The sequence below is a fragment of the Cygnus olor genome, chromosome 3 (genome assembly GCF_009769625.2).
Source record: "Cygnus olor isolate bCygOlo1 chromosome 3, bCygOlo1.pri.v2, whole genome shotgun sequence".
In the NCBI taxonomy this organism is placed as follows: domain Eukaryota; kingdom Metazoa; phylum Chordata; class Aves; order Anseriformes; family Anatidae; genus Cygnus; species Cygnus olor.
In genome coordinates, this window is record NC_049171.1 from 71,625,285 (window position 1) to 71,652,754 (window position 27,470).

The 27,470-nt window shown below is 42.7% G+C and overlaps 2 long non-coding RNA genes across 2 annotated transcripts; one reads left to right on the forward strand and one right to left on the reverse strand.

Annotated features, from left to right (window-relative positions):
- Window positions 1-4,294: 4,294 nt before the first annotated feature.
- On the reverse strand, window positions 4,295-7,117 carry LOC121068258. The gene is made up of 2 exons (XR_005818754.1): window positions 7,041-7,117; window positions 4,295-5,922 (listed from the first exon to the last, which is right to left on the reverse strand). It is a non-coding gene; the product is annotated as an uncharacterized LOC121068258 (long non-coding RNA).
- Window positions 7,118-7,238: 121 nt separating this feature from the next.
- On the forward strand, window positions 7,239-11,667 carry LOC121068259. The gene is made up of 2 exons (XR_005818755.1): window positions 7,239-7,769; window positions 9,793-11,667. It is a non-coding gene; the product is annotated as an uncharacterized LOC121068259 (long non-coding RNA).
- Window positions 11,668-27,470: the final 15,803 nt, after the last annotated feature.

Sequence of the window (27,470 nt, forward strand, 5' to 3'; positions counted from 1 at the left end):
ATTATTCATAAAAGCACACAGAAAAAGTCATAGGTCAGGGAATTATTTTCAAATGCTCATACATTAAATAAAGTGAAGATATTTAAATATCCAAATGTTAAGAAGTGTCTTTTTCCATAGGAAGGCATGGTCTTGGATGTATTTATTTATTTATATATAGAATTGATATTTGTACAGTTGCAAATGTCAAGAGTTATGCGACTGCATGATCAAATGTTGGTCATGACAGAAGAATTGGTAAATGCATTTTATATAGCATAAATAGACTGTGACTGGCATAGTAAAATAACCACTTTTAATCTCATTCCAGACAAATCTCAGTTTAGCCATATTGTTGCTCATTGTATGGACCCTAATGATTCTGAAAGAAGCAAGCAGCTGGGTATAAGGAAATTAATTCATATGTTCTCCATACAGTTAAATATCCGCAGACTCAAAGACCCAACAAACATTTGCCTTTCCATCCAGCGGGTAGGAGTGATTCCCCACCAGTGTGTTCCCAGCCTCTGGCAGTGTGGTACATAGCCCTGTCACCTGGGGTGAAGCAGAGTCCCTGCTCATGCATGGACAACGGGTAGCCCCTTCTCCTGCATGGTATGCATGCCAGCTGGGGACATGGCTATTTGCAAGTATTTCTGAAAGAGAGGGGAATAGGAATAATTTCAGAGACCACAGTTTGGAGAGGAAATACCCATGAATCATGAGCATGTTGCAATGCCGAAGACTCAAGTCCCTCCTGTGTGTGTACTAAAATAAAATAGCAAGGCTCACTTCTTAATGCAGGTCTTAAAGCAAAAGCACAAGCTCGTCTTCCCTCTCTGTACATAAAGCTGTTGCAGAGATGGACGTTCCTTTTGTGGCCAAAGGCCAAACTGTTGTGTATGAGGATAGGTGGATAACTTTTGAGGATCTTTCCCAAACCTGTCTCTTACTTTTTTTTTTTTCCCCTCAGAGTTTTCCTGTGTATTTTATAAAGCTGTTTCTAAGAAATAATTCTTTCCTGTGTTTTTTTCCTGCTCTGTATCATCACATACTGATTAACACCAGGCTCCACAAGCTGCCTGCTTCTGAGTCACTTTACACTCTACATGCAAAACTCCATACCAGCTCAGTTAATAGAGTGTATGTTTTTTCCCTTGTGAGGCAGCTCCCAGTAGGTTATAGGCAAGTATTTACACTTCACAGTATGAATGCTTCATAAGCATCCTTTTAATTGTACACTGTGGTACACAGCAGAAATTGTTCAGGACTGCTCATTTTGGGCCACGTGGCATTGCAAGCATAAATTTTTCATTTACTCCCATCTGTTTCCAAAATTGTTTTTTCTGGAAAAGTGATAGGGGCTTTAATCAAGCCTGCAGAAGGTCAAAAAACAACCCCTCTAATTGAAGGCACTCTTGGGAATTCATTTGGAAATAATACTCCTCATTTTTTTGTCTCTGTGGCTGGCTGCCAGTGTCGAACCACAGAATTAGAGCAGCCCAGCTCAAATAAGCCAGCTTCTGTATCAGGTCCAGCCAGTGACATCTCTAAACCTTTCCATTTGCTGATACGAGGAAGATAATGGAGAGAAAGTGTGCAGCTGAGGTGGAGTATAAGGATGTGCTGGAGGTGGCTTAGCTGGATATTAGAAATGCCTTCCTTTTGAGAATAATCCCCTGCAGTCCATACTCAAAGAACCAGAGAGAGAAAGGAAAGGGCAAGTGACAGTTGTTTCAGAAGAAAATCACTGTGTACATTGCTCCCCTGTCTGGGGCTCACAGGGTACAGCTTTTCCTACGAATGTCCCTGCTGCTGTCAGCTTTCAAAAATCTCAGAGACTCGGGGAGACAAGCATGTGTGGCTTCTCAGATGAAAGCAGTGGGTGACAAGCAGTGCACAGCAGCCACCATCTCCATTGCTGGTGGCTCTTGGCTAGGCTGGAGCAGAGGCACTGCTGTGGTCTCAAAGGCAGGGTGTGCCTGTGGTGCTGCGACTGATCCAGGCTGGCCAAGTTTGCCGAGAGGCTGTGTAAATAGTAGTTAGTATCTCTCACAATGGCTTAGTTAACAGTTGATGGAAGATGGACACATCCCACATGGTCTCCTGCAAACTATCCCTTCAGCATCTTTGGTGCTGCTCCAGCCAGAGACAACCGCCGAATAGTCCTCCCCCAAGCCCAGCCTCAGCGCTGAACCAATATCGAGACATGATGATAGTTTGTCACCTTCTGACAAGTCCCTTGGGACATCCAGTTACCCACAGGCACACCCATGGAGACACAGGCCTTTTGAAATTTCGTGTTGGCAGACCAGGAAAGAAATGCCATCAAATTAGATTATTTTAGGGAGCTGCCAATCTTTCTGTTAACTTGAAAAGCTTAGATCTGAATGAATGAGCAAGCATTTTCAGATACCAAAATGGATTATATAGGATTATTTAAGACTTTCCATGTTCAAGAGAAAAATTATTTTTAACAAGAGAGATTGGCCTGATGTTCTTTCCTTCAGTCAGTTTGCTCTCATTTCTTAAAAGCCTCTTGAGAATTTTTCTCACGTAGAAAAACAGGGAAGGATTACAGATCCATAAGAGTCTAAGGCATAAATGAAGTATTTTGTTAATTGTAGGAACACAGAGATTTGTAATGCTCCTAAAAGCTGTTTTCTTGCACCATGAACATAAATAGCTACTTGAACATGTTCTTCAGAGCTGTATCTGTCATGCAGTAATGACTTGTTTTTATGGGATTTTATACCCTGTCACTCCTAACAGCTTGGGAATGGTTTGGCATTAAGAGTGGCAAAATGACAGTCATCTGTACTAATGTCCTCTGAAATTGTCCTCATGGGCACTTGGAAAGGTAGAGGAGGAATTGTGTTGAGAAATAAAAGAATTTCTCGTGTCCACAGTGAGATTTAAGTCATGACGTCTGTCCTGCCCTGCAGAGCTCTCGGACACAGACTGGGGAAAATCTGCTGTTCCCAGGATTTCCCCTTTGAGGCCTCCTCATCCCACCTATGGAGCACAGCCTGACAGCCCACTGCAGAGAGCCAATGCCTGGGAAACACCATTCTTCCAGAGTGAGATGCAACATTTGAAAGCCAGGCACCATGTCGTCTGTGTGGACTTGAGCTATTTGCAGCACTTGCTTTGGCGAATTAGCTCTCAGCTCCTCCAGCTGGTATGGACTGGACTGTCCCAGCTGTGATCTGCAGCTGGGCTCTGCTCAAGTAGATGTGGCAGGAGGATTATATGAAGGGGAATTCATATAATTCATAATTTGTAATGTATGGACATGGCAAAGTAGGACAAGGATAACTGTACATTTAGTCTGTGCCACATCTGCAGTCATTGGAGGGAGAGGACTGGAGGTATGGGAAGGTGACAGGGATCGCTATTTGCCATTCTTTCTCCCTCCCTTTTTCTCTCCTGTGACAGGCATGATAAGGCTTCATAGCTCCAGACCTGCCCCTCCTTCTTGGGTCCTCAACTTTCAACGTGTCTTCACTGCTGAGAAATCCAGTGTGGGCTTCGACATCTCTTGTTCAGCTAGTGAAAATGCTGGCACAGCTGATTTGCTCTAGTTTTACAGTTGTTCTATGTGAGAAGATCAGTGGGATGTGAAACATGTCCACTTTCCTTCATTGCTCTTGAAATGGAACCAGAGGTACCTAGAGCAAAGGTGCATGCACAGACATGTCTCTGAAGGGTTTCAAAGCAAATACAATCTTAAGTAACAGAAGCTTTTCCCTTTGACCAAAGTACAAATGCAACATGACTTGTTTGCTTATGACCAGGGAGAGACTGGAAATGTTGTCTTTTTCAATACAATCCAGCTGTAGATTTTGTAAAAGAGTCAACAGCCCTGGATCTTCAGGAGAAACATGTCCTCAGCACAGCTGCGGGATCCACAGCTGCTCTCTTAAAATTAACCATAGGAACGTGGGGCTGGAAGAGATCTCAGCCTTGTCTGGTTCAGTGCTGTGACACCAGGCCTGACAGATGTTCATCACATCTGCTCTTCAGACCTTCCAGTGAAGACTCCGCTGCCTCCCCATCATTGAAGGCAATCTTTCCCCAAACCAGAATTCACTATTTTCCCCCATATTGATCTGAAACCTCCTTTGCTGCAAGTTTCTTCTTGTCCTCCACTGTCAGCTATGAAGGAAGTTAGTATAAGAGGAATGGGAAGTGTTACAAGGCAGAAGTGAAAAGCACAGATATAAAAAGGAAAACAGGCAGCCAGACAGGAATGTTATAGAGAAAGGTCAAACAACTATACACAATCAAAAATAAAAATGAGTCAATAGCACAATTTTGGTACCATCTCTCTGGTTTATTAAAATAATTTTAGATTGATGCTTGTTCTCTCCTGTCTTGCCAACAAAGTTTATAGGAGTTCTCTCAATGCCCAGGTCCAAATTGTAAATGAAGGAAAAAAAAAAAAGAAAAAAAAAAAAAGAAAGATATGGAGCAGACCTCTGATGAGCTGGACAGCATGACAGATAATTGCTGCTTGCACGTGCGTGGTTAGACATCCTGGTGTGCACAGAGATTCTGCTGAGACTGTTTCACTTGGTTTCATGTAAGAAAATCAGGATGGAGAGTGCCAATAGCTCAAGCTTCTCCATTATTCTCCAGGTGAATTAACCCTTCAGAGGAAGAAACCAGATTAGTCTGAGGCAGTCAGTTCCTGACAAGATCGTGCTGATGGCTTTTATCACCTCATTCTCTTTTAAGCCTTATTAATTGGTTTGTTAACAGCCTAAGCACCACGGATATCATGCTGATGCCCTAGTCACTAAAGGACTAATTTCTGCTTCCCACTGCTCTCTTTTGATGAAGGGGTCTGGGTGCTCTGGGGCTAAGACAACATCTGCTGGTGAAACACCTGCCAAAGAGCAGGAGGGTACAGAGTGATGCATACGGTGGTGTCCTGCACCACAGCATGAACAAACCCCAGAGCCTGGCTGCCTCATTACTTCAGCAGGAAGAGATCTGAGAGTAACATAGTGCATTTTTATGTGACAGCCCAGGCTTACTGCAAGTGTCCTTCCAAACCAGGGACTTCTCTCCAAAAGGATGCTGGTTTGGGCAGCTTCTCTCAGTAAACACAGTTTTCGGTGCCACAGATGACGTGCTCTGAGTCACTCCAGTACAGCATGCTTACCCAGCTCACCACAAAATCCATTTTGCCGTACGTCCTGCTCGGTGGGGAGGCTTGGCATGCTTGTGACCCCTAAGATGGTGGAGCAGAGAGCTGAGGAAGAGGGCAAGGAGCAACAAAGCTGGGGCTGTGCTCAGGCAGGCTGCCTTGCAGGCGACTCTGCCCCTTCCCACCCAGCTGTCTGGGGCAGCTGGCAGGGCACAGGAGATGGCTCCTGCAGCAGGAGCTGCTGAATATGAGTGAATGGGGCTGCAAGAGATGGTACTGCTGCCCAGGTCCTCTTCTCTTGGCCCAAGAGAGCAAAAACAGCAAATACAGGGTGTGCTGGTGTCCCCAGGCAGCACCCCTTGGGGATGCCCCAGACTCACGGGACTGTGAGTCTCCCTCTTGAGTCCACAAAAGGTGTGAGCAACCTGCAATGATTTTTTTTGTGGCATGTGACATAGGGATATCTTGGTCCTCACAATTTCCCTGCTTTTGTGCTCTTCTCAAACTCACTGGGCTATCTGCCATAGGCAGTTTGGACTGTTGTGGGCTTCTGGGTGGAAAATGCTCTCTGACACTTGTGGTTTGCTGAGCCTAGACAGCAATGCAAAGTTAAATGGCTGGATGGCCGGTGATTTGGCCCTGATTTTGCTAGGGTTCTCAGGCTGCCAACACCTTGGCAAAGCTTTCAGAAGATGAAGAACAGAAACTTCTAATAGCTTAAATCCAGACTTCTCTAAATGACTCAGAGGCCACTACCATCATGGGTGTGGAGAGAATGGGAGGAGGACCTAGAAGAAAACCAAAACAAATCAAATAAAAACAAAACAAAATAAAAAAGATGCCTCTGGGCAAAGTGTCAAGTTCTGCTATTGGAGACTGCTAAAGACATTTCTCTGCAGAGTTCTCCAAGATTTGCTCCAAATTCATACATCTTCTGATGTAAGTTGACTCAGGGTCTTTCTGACAGGAATGCTAAAATGAGGAGATCTTCCCAAATAAAATTGCTAATATTTCAAAAAGTGAGTTTACTAATAGTCACCCCCAATTACTTGGTCTTATAGAGGCCGGAGATCCAATTTATACTCAAAGATTTTTTAAAACCATTGCCCTGGAGGTATGTTAACATGTTTTTTCCTCAAATGCTAGTATCAGCATATAAATTTTCCAACATAACTGTAGTAGGAGATTCCTAGAAGGTGCTGCCTCTATATGCTTTGGGTAACAGTGTCTTAAGCATAAGCTACCTCTTCCTGAAACAGCTGGTTGAATAGGCAGATTCTGGGCCAAGTTCTTCTCTCACTCATTACTAACTGTCCTATTAACTTTAATGGATTGGAATAGGCACAGTCCTGTCCCCTCTAAACCAAATTAAACTCTTGTTTTCAGAACAAAGACTTGCAAGGACAGAGAAATCCAAGCCTGCAGTACTGGCAGTTCTAGGAACTTCAAAGAAAGAAAGCCAAGAAAACCACCTAAAAGTCTTATCCGAATAATTACATGCCTTAGTAGCATGTCAAAAATCATGTCAAAATATAAAGAAGACTAGGTAAGTGGGAAAGAAGTTTTCAACATGAAATATATATAGTCCTTAAAGGCAATATTTAACAATGTTTGACAGTTCATTTCATAGGTCACGAGATCCTGAGACTTGTGTAATTGCCAAAAAGCTTCTTCATGTTTGTGGGTAAACTGGGGTAAAAAAAAACATAAAGTAACACTGTAAAAATCTGGGTGAGGTTTTCAAAAATACTTGAACTGGTTCTAACACAGTTCCTTCCTGTATTGCATTGCATGCATCTCAACGTGAGAAGAGTCACAGCCAGAAAAGGCTTTTGAAAACCCCTTAATCTTTTCTCCAGCATTCAGTTTCAGCACTCCCATGTAGGAAAATAGTGTACTTTCTTACCTTCAGACTGTAAAATGATAATGATTGAAAGCAAGTCTAGTTGCACTGACAATAAAGGCTGACTTGTTCCTTCTATCTGCATGAAAAAGACAGTCAAATAGATGATAGTTACACATTTTACTCAAAACCTTTAGCACAATTTCTGAAACGTGGTTGGGTCCCATCAATACTGCAAGACCATAGTGGGTTCATACCTGAGCTCCTTCAACTTCTGCTTGTGGCACTTGAAAGGTCCAGAAAGACAAGTCTCTATTCTTCACAAAGACTTTCATTACAAGGCTGTTCAGAGTCCATTGATGAAAGCCTTTAAATGAGAAGAAGCATGTGATGTTGACAAAGCTATGGCAAATTAGTCCAAAACCAGAACTGAGTGAAGAATTCGGCAAAGATTTTGGCTTATCCTTAAATCTGTTATGATTATATTATGTTTGCAAATATTACAGTCACTCTTCTGGGGTGAGGGAGTCAGAACTTTTATTTTTGACAACATTTCCTGCAAGGCAGTGGTGAATAATCATGTAAATGTGGTATTTTCAAAAAGCATTATACTGAAGCTGCTCCTGTAGACATTCAGATGTGGCTGAAAAGAGAGTCAATACAATATGGCTCTGACTAACTAATCATGTAGCTCAAATATTGGATCTCAGATAAGTGAACAAATAGTTGTGGTGATCAACTTGTGAGCCAGTCGCGGACAGATGTTTGCCTGTGGAAAACATTCAGCTAATAGTAAGTATTTTGGGAGGAGTCGTGGTCTGTTTACAGGCAATTTCTGGTGTGAGGGGGCTATATTCATCAATTAAAATGTTTAGTCTGAATTGGTTTCCAACTCTAATTGAAGAACTAGCTAATCTGGTTTGTAGCACTTTCCTTTTAAAGAGCTCCAACACACATGCCTTTCCTTGCTGCATTGGTAACTGTGCATGAGTTTATTCAACTTCGTCTTTACTGAAGGGTGTGGTATGCATGCTGCTTTTCTTGACCTCTCATGCTGTTTGACAGCTTCTCATTGAACTCTTTCTTAAAACTTAAGAAAGAAGGAAATCAGTAAGAGCAGGAAACTGTAGCACAATGAAATAACACTAATAATATCACATAGGTCTGCCAAACCATGACAATTCCCAGCTGGTTGCAAAGTGGGTACTGAGTGTAAGAAGGAGCATCCTCACCTTGTGCCTCCCCAAGGAAATTGCTCTAATGGGACCCTGACAGGGTCCCAGAACTGGGTTTCACTCTGCATGCATTAGCTCCCTCTGCCAAGGAGACCCCCCTTTCCCTGGAGTGTCCCTACAGTCCTTGTTTCTGCTCCGTGGTGAAAGGGTGAAACCTCCTGTCCCACTGCTGCTGTGTAATGGAAATGATCTGCTGTAGACATCATTGTGCTGGGTAGCTGCAAAACCATTGTAAACCAAAAAGCACCACTGATGAAAGCCTTAGGGTAGAGGAGCAGAAGGACTCTCCAGATCACACACGCTGCCAAAATTCTTGTCAATCTTTGAAATGAAAGGCTTTCAGAAAGGTCTGCCCCAAAAGAGAAAAGGCATTCTAGGTGTGGGTTAAACCTCAAATGCATGTTAGAGATGAGAACACTAATTTCTGCTTTTACAATCTGGGATATGCCTTGAAAAAGGTGTACAGTGTAAACTCTGCTGGCCCTTCCCAGGGGTGTGAACCTAGGATCACACCAGCACACACTACCTGCCTCCTGGTGTCTCAGGGCTCACACAAACTTCAGCCCACCACAGGGTGTTCTTCACCAGGAAAGTCCCAAAGCACTTCCCAGCTGGGGCTGTCCACAGACAACTGCCAGACTGGGACAAAAAGAGTGGGTGCCCATTCCTCCTTGCCCATGTTTTCATGCAGGAGAAACCCGGGTCAGGCAGGAGGAGAACTGTGCCTTCTCAATGCAACTTTGGCCACTGCTGCTCAGCTCCCTGCCTGTAAAATGGAGCCACCAAACATTCACATAGTCTGGTCCTGGCAGCCAAGCCAGCAGCGTGAGTGAGGACTAACTTGTGGCTCCTCACCCTTGTGATTTTCCAGGCATTTGAGAACAGCTGGATCCGTCTATAAGGGAAATGTGACACACTACCTCTTAGTTTTACTGTTGTTTTTGGCAACAGGGAAATATATTCAGCATGCTCCATTACCCAATACCAGAAGATACACGGTGTTCTAATAGAGAATACAGCTTCAGCTTGCATCCCCTACTGTAATGAGCAAGGCAGATTTGAAAAGTATTGCACCTCATGGCAGTTTAACTGTATATACAGTATTTGGAAAGCATCAACAGCTAGAGAAAAGCCAATATTGGTACTCAAATATCTCTGAAACCACAGACCCTGTGACTGGAGTCAAGAAATAAAGCCAGTATTCCCACTCCATGAGGATTAAAACAAAAGTCATTCGGGAATCTGGGGTGTTGACCAGGCTGTACAAACTGATGGAAGGATAGCGTGTGTTGGGATAGTCGTGGACAAGCCAATGTCTCGTAAAGTAAGAACTAGCTGGTGCTTGTTGGATAAGCTTGCTACTGAAATGCTGGAAATCTCTTTGTCTCGTGTTTTAGTAGGCAAGCCAGATGCAGTAAATTAGGTAGGTTAGCTGGGGTGCCAATCTCAGAAAGAACGATTTTCTTTTGAGTCAACTTTATTCAGATTTTCTACTGCACTAATGATGATAAATATCAGAGGTCTGAGGTAACTAGGAGAATGCAGCTAACCTTCCACAAATGTTTCTCTCTACTCCACAGTCAAAATGAATGGAGGAAGCAGAAAGAGCAGTCCCTGATTTAGTGCAGTATCCAATGTCATTTCTCAAGACACTGTCCCATGACAGCAAGGAATGCTGGCCTTGTTCTCCTTAAGAAAATGGTCCAAAACAATGCAGGCTAATAAAGCACAGTCTTGAAGGCTCAGAAACCTGGAAGCAATGAAAACAACAACAAAAAAATCACACGATATTTTTAAATAATGATTTCAAAATAAGTCAGATAAATAAATCTGACTGACAATTTCTGGGCACATGGCTGGGCAGCACAGCAGGCTCAGACAAGCCACGGCAGCGTGAGATTTGGTGGCTGAAAGTGTCTGAATTCCCTTGCAGGAGCTGCAGCCGTGCTGGCTCAGCCGGTGGCACACACAGAAAACAACACACCATGTCCGGGCTGGTGCACGGTGCTGTCCTTAGGTCAGCAGAGAGAGCATCCCAGTGGCTCTCCATGTTGAGGGTTGGCTCCATCAGTGCTCCAGCCGAACACCTCCACGTCCACCAGTTTGTGTAGCCACTGAAACACAGCCACGACCCAGAACCAGCCAGGGAGCTGGATGATTCAAGAGCAGGCTGTCGGCAGCTTGGAGAGTGCGAGTGAAACACCAGCGCTTGGAAAACTGAACAACATTTTTCAGCTTGTCCGCAGCTCCCCGAAAGGAACGCTCCCCAAAGCAAAACTCCAAGGCTGGATGTATTGTAAATGATATAAAATAATTGTGAGATTGGCAAGCCAGGCCAAAAATGTAGCTGCACAAAGCTCTTTCCCAGACAGCTGGAAGTGTGCGTGCATGCCTGTAAGGGACTTTCATCCCCTTCACAGCCCCAGCACCTGCTTCCTCCCCAGCTGGGCAGGGAGAGGAGGAGCAGGGCTGAGCCGAGCTCAGGTACAGTCTGTCCCCGGGAGGTATTTTCCGAGACTGCGTGTCCTCAGGGAAGTGCTGCAGATCCTGTGCTCTGAGCGTGCCTTCCTGCTTGGCACCAAAATTCCCCATTAGTGTGAGCGACAGGAGCTGTGCTGCCAAAAGGAGATAGTTTAATTACTGCTTCACACCCTCCTCCCTTATTGAAGTGGCTGTAAAACTGCTCACTGCTGAGCCTGAGCCATCCCAAGGAGTTGAGTGAGTGAAATATTTAAGAGGGCTATTTATTTAGGCATCAGACCCACATGCTTCATTCACAGCTGTCTGCGCAGCTCTGAAGCCATCGAGTATTTCCATATCAAATAATACGATTTATTAGGACTGTCTTGAGTCTGTATGTACTCTCAACCATCTCCACAGACCAAGTCATGGAATCGGATACAAGAGGAGCTGGTTCAAATCAAGGGGCGGCAAAGTGAGACTTCCCCAGACTGAAAGGCGCTTGCACCAGGGCTTCTGAACTCCGCTGTTGAATGTAACAGCTTTCATGAAACCTTCAAGGGTGGGACAAGACAGGATTAGTTTATAGGGAAACAAGGAAGTCAGCTTGCATTTACTTGCTTAGAGCACTAGTTTGATCATAGCATCTCCAGAAATGTTTGTCTCAGTAAAAAGCCAGTTCAGCTTCTGCAAGATGGGAATTCCCTTGTGCTATATGCCAGCACACTGTATATGGAGCTGCTCATAGCCAGTAGTCTGGTGAGGCCCTCAGCAAGGAAGAGGGTATGATTAATAGACAAACAAAGAGGCAGATGGGAATAGACAGCATGAGATGCTCAGACCACCAGGAAGGCTGGTTTTCAAGATTAAAAAAAAAAACAATACTTGGGTTCAATTGCCAAGCTCACTTTTGGGAAGGGAAACTAGTTTTTTTTTTTTTTTAAAGAAAAGAAAAGAAAAGAAAAGAAAAGAAAAGAAAAGAAAAGAAAAGAAAAGAAAAGAAAAGAAAAGAAAAGAAAAGAAAAAAGAAAAGAAAAGAGAAAAGAAAAGCAAAGAAAAGCAAAGAAAAGCAAAGAAAAGCAAAAAGGAAAAGAAAGGAAAGGAAAGGAAAGGAAAGGAAAGGAAAGGAAAGGAAAGGAAAGGAAAGGAAAGGAAAGGAAAGGAAAGGAAAGGAAAGAAAAAAGAAAAGAAAAGCGAAAAGAAAAGCAAAGAAAAACAAAGAAAAGCAAAGGAAAGCAAAAAGGAAAGGAAAAAAGGAAAGGAAAGCGAAAAGGAAAAGGAAAGGAAAAGGAAAGGAAAAGTGAAAGGAAAGGAAAGGAAAAGGAAAGGAAAGGAAAAGGGAAAGGAAAAGGAAAGGAAAGGAAGAGGAAAGGAAAGGAAAGGAAAGGAAAAGGAAAGGAAAGGAAAGAAAGGAAAAGGAAAGGAAAAGAAGAAAAAAGAAAAGAAAAGAAAAAGAAGAAAAGAAAAGAAAAGAAAAGAAAAGAAAAGAAAAGAAAAGAAAAGAAAAGAAAAAGAACAAGAAAAGAAAGAAAAAAAAAAGAAAGAAAAGAAAAAAGAAAAGAAAAGAAAAAAAAGAAAGCTCTGAAATCTCTTTTCTGTGGAGTGAGTGAGGCAGGGAAGTGAATGAGGAAGAAATGCTTGAAACACCTTGGAAGAGCTAATAGGAGCATTGGAGTATTGTGGCTTGAAACAGGATGCAATATCAGAATATTCTAAAATACTGACTTTTTTTTTTAACCTGAAAGAAAGAAACAAAGGTGTATCAAGAGTTCAGAAATCTGGCTGCCATTTTCATGTATATTTTGGAGGATTAAACCTTCCATCTTCAGAAGCAGGGTCATATGTGGGAGTAGGATTACAGCATCCAGGGTGAAAATAAATCCAACCCCATTGACAGGCTTCTAAATGGCAAGTAGAAGAACCCCAACAACGGCTATGTCATGCAGAAGGCCACAAACCCAACCTGGAGCAACCCAGGAGGCAAGACAGAGACACACCAAGCTAACAGAGCCTCTTGAAGATAGACTGTGTTCCTGGAGATGAAGGAAGAGCAAATACTGTGCCCTTTCTTTAGGGGAAGGGATAAGCAAGACTGATGGAATTACAAACTAAACAGCATAATTTTAGTTATTTAGAGAAGGATCTAAGAAGCCATCAAATAATTTATTTTGGGATTCCTAGAAGGTGAAAAAGAGAAGGACAACTAACACAGATACCTCAATGACAAATCATTTCATCCCTTCATTCCTTCAAGGACAGAGTAACAGATCTCGAGAATGAGGAGAGGCAGAGATGTAATACATCCTTACTTTGTGAAGCTTTCTCCCAGTGTTTTGCAAACTATCTTTATAAAACAGCTTGGGAAACAGGAACCAAGTGGGTACAAAACTGGCCAGAAAACCAAATAGAAGAATAGCTGTTACTGAGGCAGCTTTGCACTGGAAGTTGGGTACTGAATAGGACTCTCCCGGGGACGGCACTATTCACTGTTTCAGTGACTGGAAAGATGAAAGAAAGAATGTGCTTATTAAATTCAGATCTCCTGCCAAATTTCCAAAATGCCAGAAGACAGGGTGAGAGTTCAAAGTGATCTTGAAAAGCTGGAGCAGAGGTCTGAAGTAAGTGATGGAGAAGGAGAACAACTCAGCAAACAAAACATAAAGTACCATGCTTGGGTAGAAAAGAAGAAAAAAAGTGTTTCTATACGACTTTGAATAATCTGGCAAAATTATAGGTCTGTAGAAGTCTTAGGGATTAGCCATGATGACAGACTGTCTGTACCCGAATCAACAGTGTCAGAGAGTTGCAGAAAAAGAACAGACATTTTTCTGGGATGCATAGGCAGAATTGTTGTCGGGCATGCAGAGTTAGGGAAGACTGAAAGACAGGCAGAGGTCTTGTCAGAAGAAAAGACTGAAAGGAGAAGCAATAGCTTCTACATATGGTTTTACATAAATGCCTTTGCAGCTTCATTTTATGTTCTTCTGGAGCCAATGAAACAATGACCCAAAACAGTGGCAAAATCAACTAGCCAAGCTGACAGGCTGCAGGTATGGTGTGAGATAGGTCCAGGCTCCATATTGTGAAGCACGTGAAATCAATGCCAGCAGCAGTGGCATGAGGATAAAAAGCTCACAAGCCTGGCAAGGCACTATTAAGGACAATGCTGGTCGGACTCCAAGGCTTGTGTGTGGTGGTGCAGCCCACAGCTCTGACCCTGCAGGCACACCCTGCCCACCTCTTTGGCAGCCTATAACTTTCTAAAGTAATCATTTGAGAAAAAAATCTTTACAGTCCTGAGCTAAGATAAGAGCAAATTCTCAGGGACCCTTTCTAAATATTGAGGGAAATGAGACAAAGATGATCTTCATCACCATGAAAGTTTAATAGGCTACTTTGAGCATATACATCACTCTGAGACAAGCAATAGTTTTGAAATTTGTCAGGAAGACAGGGAATAATAGTGCTCCTTGAAAATCTAATGACAAATGATAGTTAGTTGATCAAGCTATGATGTCTGTGGTCACCTAGTATTTTAATAGCATTAAGTTCTAAAAAAGATTTCCAGCACCTTAACAGACAGCACCTATGTGCAAGTGTAACATTCCTCAAATCGGATTTTGAATGTCTTATTACATTCACGCTCTTGCCCTCAAGAAACCTGTCAGAGCTGACAGGGTGATTTTGTTAGTAATGAGGGGTCAGTGATACTGCAGTCCAGGCAGTGTCTGGAGCCAACAGAGATCTGAGCTGGCGCGGCAGAGCTAGTGCTTTAAAAATAAACTTAGCCCAAGGCACCAGTGAAGCTTACCACCAGTGCCTTACTCATTCCACTCTTTGTGTTTAAACTATAATGATGGACACAGATTTGCTATTGCTTCAGGTTTAGTTACAATTAATTAGCACCTTTCTAAATGCCAGATTTCCTACAGGAACTGCTACAGCTCCTAGGAAGATTGGCAAGGATTAGCATACATCCTATGGGGCTTGACGTCACAGATGATCTGCTTCTTCTCCAACCAACTGCTGCATATAGATATAACTACCTTCTGGTAAAGCAATTGCTGTAGGAAAGTAGTTGAGGAGATTTGTGTCTTTAGGACTTTGTTTTGTAAAAGCAGCACACCAGGGATCCCAAGGGAGGGCAAAGAGAAGCTGCTTACGAGAGAAAGAGGAGTCAGACTGAGTGGGGAAGGTAATAACGACTGGCTGTGTGATACAGAACACTGCAAATAGAAGAGAATAACCATGATAATGCTCCTGGACTGACACCAGGTGATCAGCAGCAGTGCAACTCCCTGGGCTCTGCTTGTGGCCAAGGCTTCTCCCCCAGCATCCCTCCTCCTCCGTTCTGCCACAGCCTGAGGTGCACCTTCCTGCTGTGACACCGGTGTCCAAAGCAGCCCAGAAAGGAGGCAGAAAGAATGCAGAGAGTCAAAAGGGAGCCACAAAAGTGAACTGAGAGCTGGGCAGCGGTCCTTGCAGTAGGAGATCAGCATATTCAGTCTTTCCAACGGGGCATGGGAAGGTCCAGTGGCTGGAAGCACACAAATTCATGTTTGAAACAAGGAACTTTTCCAAGCAGGATGAGAACTACGATGCAGATTCATCACTGACTGGATGCCTGAAGGAGAGATTGACTATCTTTCTAAAGGATGCACCTGGATGCAGAATAAATCTTTTGCCATCTGTGTGTGCAGCTGGGTCAGGCCAGATGGCTGCACTGATCATTTCTCCTGTTGGCATTTAGCGTATCTGTTGGCTCCCAACCCACAGACAGGAGGCTGCCCTGGCCTCCCTGCAGCCCACATCACGCTCCTCCTGCTGCTGAGGGACGTTTCTGCCCACCATCTCCTCACCTTTCCAGTTTCTGTCACAGTACAGACCCAGATGAAGTTGTAGCCACCACCAGGAGATAAACCAGTGGAATGTAGTAGCCCATGAACCACCCAGGGCCAGAGCATGTCCCATCCCCGCTCACTGTGTTTTGGAAAGTGCACACCTGGGTTGTGGACACGTCCAACATATAATGAGTGCCATCTGCTGGCAAATGTGGATAGGGTATTGGCGATAAACAGCATAAACAGCGTGGGATATTTGAACACTGTACATATATGTCCTCCAGCCTTTGGTACTGCAATGCTGGATTTGCTCCCCCAGCTCCTGTTGTGCCATGGCTATAGATGCTGTGGATGTGATAGATGGATGGTACAAGCCTCATGCCTTCTTTCACTTTCATACATGCATGTGTGTGTATATGGTTTCTATTTACTTTATTATGTAAAAAACGTGACACAATCTATGTAAATCCATTGTATTTATCTTCCCTGGTAAGAACCTTGAAAGATATGAAAATAAATACTGGTCACTAAGCATCTCTTTTTTTGTGCAATTGTTGAGGTGTAATCATGCAGCAACACCCAACCCTTTGCCAGGCAAAATAATTTGTGTGCAGGCACTTCCAAACCAAGTGCCATTTAAACAAGAGTTCTACAGGGATCCTTTGCTTCTAGATGTGAGGACTTAGCAGTGCTTAGTTGAGGTCACTTTTTTCCAGTGATGGGATGGTGTGAATCCCGGCAGAGTACAAGACAACTGTGTATTATCTATGAGATAGTTGTACTCAGTAAGGGGAGACAAACGCCTGGCTATATATGCCTTATCAGCTAAAAGAGCTGAAGTATGGTGTTGATTCAGAGGAAACTAAACTGTAAAGCTTTATTTCTGTTATAACCTGCACATTTTACCATTTTAATTTGGCAAAATAAATATTTCCTTCCTGCCAGTTTTCCAGGGACACTGCCTTACTTGGTCTGCCTGAGGATCCTTGAAACTTCCCAGAGAGTAAAAACATGTGCAATGCATATGAGAACCCCGGTTCATAGTTTCCAAGTGAGCCTAAGTTAGGCATTGCTTCTTTTTCCGGAGAAAGTAATTGCTAGTGGTGGTGTCTGAATCCACCAGCACCATAGATCTGATGTTGAAATAGTTTTTTCTCACTTGAAGGGTGCAATGAGATGTAATTTTCAAGACCAAAGTTGAAGAAGCTTGTCAACCTCAAAGAAAATTGGTCTTGCAACAGCCCTTGGGTGTGAATGTGAAAGCTCCAAGGAATGAAAACCGTGTGTAATATTTCTGCTGTTTTGACTTGAAGTCTCACTGCATTGGTTGTTAGGAACTTTCCAAGCTAGTGGAGCAAGCACTTGCTGAGTTAAGATCTCCAATGGACCTGTGAAGCCATAATTTTGTCAAAATGGGGGAAAAAGAAAATATATATAATATATATATAATATATATGTATTATATATATTATGCAGAATATATATATAATGGGCAAAATGGGGAAAATATATATTTATATATTATATATATAATATATTTTATATATGTATATATTTTATATTTGTGTATGTGTGTGTGTATATATATATACATGATAAAGTTCTCCAAATGTCAGTTTGGTCATCTGCTGTGTTAACATGTTATGGGCAATGTCTATAAAAACAAGTGTTGCCACAAACATACCCGGATACATGGCTTTTGTAAGATGTTACAAAGACAATGAAAACTTGGAAAGAGAAAAGTAAAAAAAAATATTAAATCAGCTTCCTAGGCAGGAAGGTAAGGAAGAAAATAAAATTGCATTCCAAAGAGTTATTTTCACAATAAAAGCAACTCAGTGCAGGCAAGCTGAAGGGGATTTTATTTGCATTCTCAGAGATACACGGGCTAATCAAGTCTGAAATCTGTAGGACCTCCTGTGTACTATTAAACTAGACAGTAGGAAGGGAAAGGAAGTGAGGTCCTCAGAGATATCTTGAGGTTTCATTCCAATGAAAGAACAACCAGAATAACTCTAGGGAAATGGCTGACTATGAAGAGAGTGAAATGATGAAGGACAACATTTTGTAGTGCTGACGAATTGACTTATTAATGGACAAGAAGAACCTAAGGACACTGAAGGTCCATAGGAAAAACCTAGGGAACTCATCTCAGATTAAGTCTATTTCTGTACAGACTTGTATAATTTATTTTCAAATAAGCAGTGAAGAATTTAGCCAGCTACTTTCTATACCGAACTTACAAAAAGCTCTGCTTTTGGCCAGGCTAGTGGGATGAGTGCATCTGTTGTCTGTGTTTGCATTACTGCTTGCATGCTCTCGTGCCTTGGTGGGTGTGCGGTGTGATCTCAGGTGAATCTGGCAAGAACAGAGTTTGCTGTTGCTCCATCTCAATAACAGAGTATGAGCAAACAAGCCCCTGGAGGCGCATGCCTTGGGGATGGGTTTTGGAATTTTAAATTCAGGTCTACATATGCCATTAATCTGCAAAGATAAGATGAAAGGCTGGAATTGCCAGATCCCAGTTGCTGGAAAGAGACTTCCTCTGGCAGATGTAAGGACCGCCTAGCAAAGAGATGATGGCAAGACATCTTACAGCTCTGATGCTGCAGACTGTACCATGGTGGCAGGATCCAGGCTGACATCCAGACAGCTGAGAGAGCTTTAGACCTGGGCAGCTGGAATGAGCCCTCTGCCCTCTCACAGCATACAGTGAGAAGCTGAGGTTTCAAGCCATTTCCAATATGTCTTTACTTTCACAGCAAATGCAGATATGCTAAAATCTTGGTGTTGCCCTCCCTCAGCACCTGCATGTGTACTACTTTAACCATTTAACTATGCTGTTAACCAGCCTAGCTTATTAACGTCATTACCAGGAACCTGCCTGGGACTGAAGGTGGGCAGCGTTGCACTGTGTGGTCACCAGATATTCAGACAGATGGCTTTCTTGCTTCACTTGATCTAAATTTACTCTAGCTTTGGGAAGTGAGATTAAATGGCCAAGCCACCAAATCCAGTGGTGATGGGAGGGTAGAAGAGGACCAGAGAGCTGATCTGGGCATGCTTGTCAGTACAGGTGTCTCCTGGGTGGGAAAAGACGGGTTAAGTACCACTGGGCCAAGCAGAACACATAGCTCAGAGCCCGTCTGAAGGCAGCAGAAGTTTTACAACTGACTTTAGTGTTATCTGGCCTTTGCTTAAGTATCCCATACAATCCACAGAGGAAAGGAGCAGGATGCAGAGTGGTCATATTAAGCTGCAGCACAGTCCTTGGCTTTGCTCACAAGGCCAGCTAGGGAAGAGCTGTTAACAAAATGTAATCGGCACAAGGGTTATATCTGTGTACCTGTGGGTGCACATTTGCACAAGATCACAACTCTTTGAAAGGAAAGCCTGTCACTGCCCACTGTCTGTCCTTGCCCTGTGAGCCCTGCGGTTATGGAAACATAATGGATTAAGTCAGCAGCTTGCCAGTTGCTAATGTAACAGCCTATTTTGACCCAATTTATTTACACTGGGAAAAAATAAGAATGTAAACTTCTTCCACAAACATTTACTGTATATTTTTACCAATGTGTTTTTTAAAAATAATCTCCAAGTGCACTTCATGATTACTACAGTATCTAACTATTTATGCTCATACGGTAACAGGCAAGGAATGAAAGTAGATGCATTGTGAAGGGGACTCCATTCTTTGAGATTTGTTTGTAGACCAGCAGCTCAAAGTGAAGAACTCACAGATGCTTCTAACTGAGATGGAAGAAGGACAGAGAGATCCTAGCTATGTAACATCTATTAAACCTCTGCTAAATGACTTTATAGTCTGTTTTTTAGAGATCACACATAAACAGAGATTTCTTGTTTATAAACAATCCTCTTCATTTCAGAGAAGCATGCATCTTGTTGTAGACAACAGCAAGGGCTGCAAGCGGTTTTTGCTACTGCTCTTCTGATCTTGTGTACTTGAAGTGACACCCAGTTTCCTGCCCCTCCATGCTTAGACTTTTAAATAAGAGCCTATAAAATTTGAAGTGGCTGAGGATAAGAAAGAGCAAAGGTTGTGTATGTTGGACAGGGATGTTGTAACACGTTTGCTCCACTTGAAATCTGAGCTGGTTGAACACGGTCGCACACATCTTCAGGTCCACCTGCACATTTGGGGGATCTCCAAGGTTTCTCATGTGAAGGTGTATTTCTCTGAAGGTGGTTGGAGACTCCAGGGACAAGGAAGTCCAACAGCTTTCCCTCCTCCAGCTGGGTGGCCTATAGACAGCTCCTGCAAGGGAAGCAGGCAGTGCAGTCTTCTCTCCATTATTCAGCGTAGCGAAGGCTTGATGTCCTGCTTTTGTTGCAGTCCTTGCTGGGAGCACTGTGCAGTGGCAAGAAGGGCAGCTGTAATCCATCCAGACACACCAGCTCTGGATTCACCTTCTTTTGGCTGGATCGGGGCTATTCCCTGCAGAGCTGGTGAGCAGTGTCTGCATCACATCCTCCTCTGGTCTGGCTGCCAGGAGGCTTTATTAGCTCTGACTGCGTGGAGCCACCTGGGACTAGTGCTGGACTGGGGCACTGTACTTCCCTGAAAGGCAGGGCTCTGGGGACGGCGGTGCAGATGTGCTCATAGGGCAGGTCAGTACACAGCTCAGTGTTACTGCTGGCATTACTTCCAGCTCAGTATCAGCCATGCTGGCTGAGATGGACTTCCCAGGGCTCCTGGTCAGAGGCAGTGCAGGCAGCCCAGATGGGCTCCGGCCTGGCGGGGCTGATAGCACAGGTCCAGCACAACCACACTGATGCAAGGCCATAGGAGCAATGCTGCTGCCCTCCATGGGGTTTGCAGCTTCCTCCAAGCACGTATGTGATTCAGAGAATCCTACCCTTGACACTGAGCTGCCTGCAGGTACCAGAAGTGAAGGCCTCGTGCAGCTGTGAAATACAATTGTATTTCTACATGTACACATCCCCCAGACAGCTTTAATCCAGTTAACAAGTGCAAAGGGCAGTGGATGGGAACCCTGTTTTCCACCAGCATCACGCTGGAGAGGGCCCTTCACAGATGAAAGCCCCCTGCTGTTCTGTCCTGGGAAGGCCTCTTTGACATGACTCTCACTGGAAGACTGAGAAAATATTTCCAGACGTGGCCAAATTTCTTTCCTCCATCCTACCTTTGCATGTAGATACTCCCTACTCTACCCTACCCTGCCCCTACCCCTCATCCTGATCTTATTTGTCAGAGAGCAAAAATGGAAAATTGACATGATTTGTTTAATTTTGTAACATCAGTTTTACAAATGTTGTTGGTTGTCTAGCTGGATTTTCTGGGGGAATTTGGAATGTTGGAAATAAAAGATTGTTTTTGTTTTGGGATAAATTTTTTGGACTCTGTAACAGTTTCTGTCTTTTCCCCATAACTCTTGGCAAGAAGACTTAAACAAGATGAGGCGAAGAACTCCAGATGAATGAGCCTGTGTGAAATTAAAGGATTGTTTGTTTTTGTTCAACAAAGTCTAATGAATTAGTACGTTGGAATGTTCTCTTCATGGTGGATCAACTTCTGGTTTCCAGACATTCAAGTCTGGACATTGAAGAGAAGACCTTTGTGCAGAGGTCCTTGTTTTGAGGACTCTGGTTTTCTTGGATGATATGAAAACTGGGAATCCTGAACGTATTGTGATCACTTTCAATGTACTGGTGCTTTTCCCAGCAGATGTCTGAATGTTTATGATGCACATATATTTACGATGCACATAAACATCCTCAGCTTACAAAAGGGAAGCTACAACAGATAAATAGAAAGTCAGCTTGTGTTACTCTGGCAGTTTCCTTTGGAAACACAATGCATTAACTCCTGTGTCAGCAGACAGGCCCTCTTGTACTGAACAAACTACCTCCTGAATATAATACCAGCCTGAATAAATATCATCTAACAAGTGGTTTCTAGACACGAACAAAAAAAAACAGATTTTAGAACCTTACTGAGGATGAAAAGGTGAGCAAAGACAAGAAAAAACACGCAGTAGATGAAGAGATAAATTCCAAGAAAGTTCAGTAAATGAGTTAAAAACAAAGCCCGCTTCTGGCTTTGAAATGACCGTTGCGGAGGCCTGACAAGCAAAACCTTTAAACTGTCCAGTGGTGACTCTTGCAGGTAACAAGATAATAACTTTCACCCTTTTATCTGAACCTTTCGTATGCTGAAAGTTCACATCATCAGAACTTGCAGTTCAGCTGTCCTTTATATAGATGTAAGACGGGAGAATGCAGTTTCTAAGCTCTAATTAAAAAACAAACAAACAAACAAACAAAAAACTCCAGTGGTCCCAGGTCTTAAAATAAGGTGATGGAAATGATCATTTAAATTTCTGGGACTGAGTCCCACCAACAGATAAGAAGCTTGAAAAGGCAAGCTACTAGCTTAGTTTCTGAGCACGCAGTGAGAGGCTTAGACTACTGAAGACAAATTTATGAATTTATTTTCCCCTTGGTCTTTGGCTTCTTGTGCATGCACTCAAACCTGTGGGGTTTCTTTCATGCTCCTGTGGACCGAGAGGTGCTAGCAAAGTGATGGATCATGTCAGTGTTGGGATCCAGGCTGGAAACTAAGACTGGAAATTTGCCCCCCACAGGGTCTACCTGGTCCACCTCCCCACATGACAGAAGAGGAAAACAGAGCTGATGAAAGTACAAGAGCTCCTGATCACTGTGAAAAGCTGCGCTCAGGACTGGTGTGTCCCAGGAGATGCTGGCTGCCTCCTTTCTCTGCTGGCTTCGTCACTCAGGCACCCCCCACACACACACAGAGAAGTGTTACAGACACGGAGGAATGAAGCACAGCGGATACATCTCCTAACCAATGGAAGCATTAACACAAAGTATAGGTGAAGGAGCTGAAATCTCCTCACACCATAAAATGCAAAGCTTCAAGCAGCATTGTGGAGTCACACAGCAAGAAGATCCCAGTGCATAGCTGGTAAATGTCCATCACACATAAGCAGCATAATATGGAGCAATTTACTGATCTGGGAAGGGAAGGCAGGGATCTTGCAAGATAAAATTCACATCTCCTTTAAATTAGCTTTAGTGAGCAGTGATGCATCTGTGCACATGATGTCTGGAACTGACCTTATTAAGCAGACTGGTAAATTTAGCATTACTTTTTGTAACCTTTTTTAATGTATATTTTTCAGTTTGCTGTTATTTTAACAGTGCAACTTTTATCTTCATTTCCTAAGTAATCTTAAAAATCAAATGAGTTAAAGGACAGATGGGGCTTTAACACTGTTGTTAAAGAATCACATTCAACAAGCAGGAGTTAGCAGTGAGCAACTGGAGTAAGATCTACTTTGTGGTGAAAGTCTGTCCATGTAGCCCAGATGAGTAAAGTCCCACTGTAGCTCATGGAATTGAAATAGTTAGCAGTGCCCTGCTAGCATGTCAGTTAACCAGCCACCAACAGCAGATTTCAGCTGCCAAAACATAACCATCTAATGTCACCTGAGACACCACAATACACGTGAGAAATATGCACAGGGATCATAGATATGATGCAGAACATACAGGAGACCCACACCTTGCTGAAGCAGCACAGGGGAGCCAGATGTGGTATAGAAGGGGACATAAAATGGCACAAATTTAGGCAACAACAAACATATTTAGGCAACAACAAACATATTTAGGCAACAACAACTCAAATGACTAGCTTACATATGTACCTTTGCAAGAAAATCTCCATGCACAGTGTGTCTCTGTGAAATCAGTCAGTCTTGAGATGTTCATGAATCCAGGTATTTCCAGCAGGTTGTGTTCAGGGTGTGCACAAAGCTACTCACAGACCTCTGAATAAATGTTGCATACAGGTACATGAAAGCAGTCAGGATCAAGCAGTTTCTATCTTGGGCTTCCAGTTACTGATTTATAACTTCTCAAAAATAAAATAAAATAAAATAAAATAAAATAAAATAAATAAAATAAAATATAAAATAAAATAAAATAAAATAAAATAAAATAAAATAAATAAAATAAAATATAAAATAAAATAAAATAAAATAAAATAAATAAAATAAAATAAAATATAAAATAAAATAAAATAAAATATTAGATTGAGGATCATGGTAGGTTGAAATCCCTGAACAAGACATTACTGAGGGCTGAAAGTATTCTGCAGTCTCACACTGTTTCTGTGTCCTTCCCAGCCACCTACTATTGGACACAGGCACACAACAGTCTGCCCATGTAGGTATACTCTGGGTCTGATCCAGAAGGTTTACTGACATTTTTGTTTCAGAATTTAGTAAGGGAATTCTCTTAGTAACTTCAGGCATTTAAAAGTTCAGTGGTCTGAGACTAATCAAGGCACCCAAGCCTCCTCCGATAACCAGTGAGGAGAAATAGGCATCTAGGTATCCTAATGCAAGAAGAACTGCACCTGGAGGAAGATTTTCTCCCCAGAAGACTATAGTTGACTTATCTGGGCTTAGGTGACTAATTTTAGATACATAAGGGAGGAGATATGGCTCCCACTCACCCCATTGCCAGGCCTAGAGAGAGGTGTAGGGGGAATCAGAGGAGAGGGCTTCAAGTGCTAAGAGCTTCCACTCCGATCATGAGAGACCTCTTGGCACCCAATAAAAAGAAAAAAGAACATGTTTGATTCAAAGTCTTTCCTTCCCACCCCCATTCACTCGCCTTTTGATTTCAGGTTTTCCTGCCAGGATCCGAATAATCTAGAACATACAGACTGGCGTGGTTCCCTCCAGCTGACAGACAAATGGGAGGGAGAGGGGAGATCAGCTCTTGCTCCTGCCAGCAGGCCTTACTTTAAACAAAATCACCACCTCATTCCTTAGATGCAGCAAGACTCTTGTAAGCTGCTTAGTGTGCAGTAAGAGCGGCACAACTGGTGCACAATATCGATGCCAGCTCAGTTATAATATGATATGGCACTAATCAGGAGCAGCGGCCATGATGCACTGTTTCCCCTCCTATCTGCTTGCTCAGAAGACAGCACACTGCAAGCTGGGCTGTTATGTGGGTTTCCATGTAGTTAGCGCCTCTATATATGCTAACCACAAGTCAGTGGGACTGTTCGTATTCTTAAAATTAAGCATGTGTTTAAGACCTGACAGTCCCTCTGTATCCATGTGAGGCCCTGGACCCCGCTCAGGACAGCACGACTTTTGAACTCCTTGAAGAGTTCACCACTCTGCAAGCTGATGGTGCTCAGCTGTACTGATCAGGCCACCTCTCCGGAGCAAACAGCCCTGCTCTGCAGTGTCGGCATGTCCTCGGAGACATTGCACGGGTTGTTCAGTGACCTGACAGTGTTCAACCTGCAGCATTCCATGAATTCATTTTCCTACAGTCTATCATGTTCCCTTTCCCAGGGATCACAGCCTCCTAGCATCCCCACTGTAAATCTTGATCATAAAACCCAGCTCATGAACTAACCCAGTCTTTTGCTAGCATGTTCCCTCAAGTTTTAATGAAAAGCAACACGTGCAGGCACAAGAAACAGAAAGTCTCCTTCAGATTTTTGTCTTTAAGTCATTAAGCATTGAAGGAACAATTAACCTCTTAATCTTCTTCTATAGGCAGCAGTTTTGCATTGCTACACAGCAGGAAAAAGCCATTGTCATCAATAATACACCTTATGTATTACTACTGGTGTAAACTGCTATAGCTCCAGTGAAAGATGTAGAGGTACTTGGTTTTATGTCAGCTGAAGGTCCAACTCTAAGCCAGCCTTTGTGAAACAGATGGCAGCTCATTCAGTACAGCTCATGATGTTATTCTATTGACATTTTAAAATGTTTCAGTAGCTAAGATAGGGTTTGCTTCAGTAGAAAAAGTCAAAACTGGCTTCTTGTGCCCAAGTTAATGACATAACTTTTTTTTTTTCTTTCTGTGTACAAAAATAATATAAATAACAGTCTTGCTAACGTATCAGCATTTCTTAGGGGTGATACAAGAACAAAAAATAGTTCCAGAAAGCAGCTTAAATAACACACAGAGCAAGATAAAATCAGAGGTGTGAGGTTATATGAAATTTCCACGCAAAGATTTCTTTAGGCAGCTACCTTCTCAGACTTGTGCACAATTTTGATTCGAGGGATGAACAGAGAAAAGGGAAAATGAGCTACCCATAAATAAATTTTTAAAAAGCCTTTGTTTTTGTTTTTGTTTTCCAGGTTCTTAAAGATATTAGTGATTCACAAAATTTTATTTTTCTAGATATCACTGCCAATACTTAAGCATTATTTTTATCTACAAAGGTCACCTGCTGTGCATATTTTGGGTTCAGAAATAAAGATCAGATATAACTGGTACACACACATTTGTGTTCTTTTCTGCATGTGATAGGGTGTGCAAGCTGATTTTTTTGACTGAGCAGTGAAAGCAGGCAAACAGAATCCAGGGGGATAATCTGACTAGCACGCTCGATCCATCTGGATCACATCAGCTTTTTTTTTCTCGCATAAGGATATAAGAAAGAGGCAAAGGGAAAACCTGATGAAATGCTCCCTCAATGCAAACCTCAGATTAGCTGGCCACTTACATAATCTTTGGGCTCATTTCATAAAATATGGCCCTGATACTCTTCTAACCTCACCATACTACATGATTTTGAACTCAACCCACTCAAAAGCCTATTTAGCTTCTAGGATGCTTAATCAAGCCTGTGAGCAAAGTATCCCTGAGGATTTCATCACACGAAGTGCATTCTAGCAACTTTTAATGAATACTTACTGACTTAGCTCAGCTACTTTAAAGTTCTGTTTAACAGTCATTTAAATAATCCTCTTGCTTATTCAGGACCTTTTCAGCAATGAGATCATTGATGAGAACAACACATGAAATCTCTGTCCTGTTTGTTTCTGGCCGAACACTTGTCCTCTCACAGAAAGAGAACAGAATGACCATCCAGTCCATTGCCCTACCCTTGGGAAGGAAGAACTGTGTAATTGCTGGCTGGTGCTTGTCTAACTTCTTCCTACAGACCTGCAGTGATGGAAACTGTATGGACTCCCCAGGAAATCTGTTCAAAAGCTTCACTATCCATAATGCTGCAAGTTCTTCCTAGTGTCTTTTCCCAGTTAAGTACTGAACAGTTCAGTCAAGAAATAGACCCAATTTCTCTTGAATCAAGAAGCCCCAGTGTAAACTTTCTGGGGCAGATAAGTCAAATTTCTTCTAACAAGGAGGAATGTGTGGCTACATTTTTTAATTTTCATTTTATACCAATACCAGAACTGGAATTAGCAAAATGGCAGTAGAATGATTATATGTTGGAACAAGACAAGAATGCTCAGTTTTGCAGATGTCACCAAAAAAAAAAAAAATTCAAAAAAACCCAACACCTCCTTCTGGAATATTTTGTGTCACTCAGCCAAAGAAGAATAAAGCACAGTAGGAAGGAAGTAATCACACTTGAAGCTGCTGACCTGAAAAGATCTCCACACCTCCAAGGTGTGCTGTTGTCATTGCAGAGGTAGAAACCAGCAGCAGATGTTGGATTAAACAGATGACAGTGAAAAGTTCCAAAACTGTGATCCACGAATAAGCTAAATTAGTAAGGATTTCGGCAGCTCTGTCTGTAATTGATGTGGTGTAATACTGCCTGTCTGATCTTTTAAGACTAAAACCCTTTCTTCAATTGTGGGTAATGTTTCCTTGATGAGCAATAGCAGTGAAAACTCTTTGTTCACTGAAAGTTCTGTTTCTGCACCTGCACAGCTGCACCTGCCCTCCTTTTTTTTAATGTTGGGCTCCATTGTACCAGATTGCTGGGACACAAGCTGCCGTTTCTCAAGTGTTTCCCAAGAAGGGGTAAGAAAACTCTTGCCTTTAACAAAGTGATAAAACAAATTTCTGCTCTTCTTAAACCAATGCCATCTCATGGGAGCATGTCAGATGCCTCAGGTTTGGACATAGTCACTTAGATAGATCGCACTCCATGA